We start from the raw sequence: 1,952 nt of genomic DNA, 5'->3' as shown, positions 1-1,952 counted from the left end.
TATATATATATATATATATATCACTTAAATCCTTAATATTACATAAAAAATAATTTTTTTGAGGTTTAGGAAATATCTTGTCATATATATATATATATTGACAAAGTGTAGCAAATATAAATATTAAATTTTAGGTGTTAGATAAATAAATACATGGGAATTGTATTATATGAATGTATGTTTTCATACTTTTTAATATGTTAGACATGATCTTAAATTTGAATGAGAAATAGATCGGGGATAACCAAGAGAATAATAATCCTATAAAAAAAATATGTCTAAACATTTATCTCACAAAATTAAGGTTCTTGAAATTAATCTTTGATCATGATTAGCCAACTACATCTTTATTTTACTTGATCATGATTTCATAGATGGAGACTTATGATTAACACAATAATGTGTAGTTAATTTTTCTAATACAAACGATGGACTAAATTTATAGTGAGTTTCATTTCAAACCACTGGCTGCCAAAACCACTGGCCAATAAGAATTTCGGCAAAAATGAGAATTAGTGACATTGAAATTTAATGTACAAAAAAAAAAAAGAGGAGAAAGAAGCTAACGTCCAGTTTAAGATAATTATAGCTATTTGAAGGAAGAACTGTGAAGCTGCAGTTTAAATAACTGTTATTTAAAAAATTATTGAAGCTATTACAAATTTTGCTTTTGTTTTCAAAATATCAGCTTTTCTCATAACACGTAGAGTCTTTTTGGAACAGCTGTTGATTATTTATAATCTGCTGATAAGCAGATTATTCTGATAATATGATAATCTGCAAATTATCAGAATAAATTGGCTTGTTGTTTGAGGCAATTTATTCAGAACAACTTACTGGGAGTTGTTGTTGGATAAATGACCATTTTGCCTCTGTTTGGTTAAGCTGTTTACAACTTAACTGAATGAGGAAAATAATTGATAGAATAGTAGTCTCAAACTATTACAGTTCAGTTACAAAAATTAAAATATATTGTTCATCATTTTGTGAGTGTCAAAAGAAATACAATTACAATTAACAGTAAAAAAATTAATTAGTTCAGCATATAAATGAAATAAGAAGAAATACATAAATTGTTCACCATTTTCCAAGAACTGCTGTTGCCTCTCTTCTTCCGTAACAACTTGTAAGTCGAAGGCACTCTATCTCACAATTTTTTATTTTGGGGGAAGAAATATGAGGAGTTTCGGAGGGGAGCAGAGGAGGAGAAATATGGGGTTATCTTCCTCAATGCTTTCGGGTAGGAACAGAGGTCTACAGAAGCCGCGATCAAGTTGTTACCTTCCTCGGTGCTTTTGGGTAGGAGCGGAATGGAGCGGAGGAGGAAAATATGGGAGTTTCGGAGGTCCATAGAAGCCGCGACAGAGCGGAGCAGGAGAAAGATGGGAGTTGCGGAGGTCTGTAGAAGCTGCGACGATACGGAGCAGGAGAAAGATGGGAATTGCTGATGTCTGTAGGTCGAGCAAAGCGGAGGAATAGAAGGGCAGCGATCGAAGGGATCGTCAAGGGTGATGCGAAGGATCAACACGGGCGAAAGGTGTGCATAACTGTGATTCTCTCCCGGGGAGGAGGCGAGGTGGCGAGCGAAGGGTAGCACAGTGATTTTTTTTATTGGACGCAGGAAGCAAGGGGGAGCCGGCTTGCAAAATTATGAAGAAAACAATGATAAAAAATGCCGCGGCACGAATAATTTCGCCCGAACGTGATATCCAAACAGGTAGGCGTCGTCTTGAAAACACAGCCGCTCCCTATAATCTGCCCCAAACGGGTCCTTAGTCAGGTCAAGTTGCGAAAAAAAAAAAAACTTCCCACCATAATTTTTTGAAAAAGCTTGCAAAACTTTGTTTTGCCAAACATTTTAGCGCAGTGCCGCACCACCGTCTCAAATAGGGCTGTAAAAATGGCTCGTTGTTCGCGAACAGCTCGTGTTCGGCTCGTTAATTTCGTTCGAT

This window comes from Phalaenopsis equestris, unplaced genomic scaffold (genome assembly GCF_001263595.1).
Source record: "Phalaenopsis equestris unplaced genomic scaffold, ASM126359v1 Scaffold000522, whole genome shotgun sequence".
NCBI lineage: Eukaryota > Viridiplantae > Streptophyta > Magnoliopsida > Asparagales > Orchidaceae > Phalaenopsis > Phalaenopsis equestris.
The sequence above is the reverse complement of the archived record's forward strand: the minus strand, read 5'-3'. Positions refer to the sequence as shown.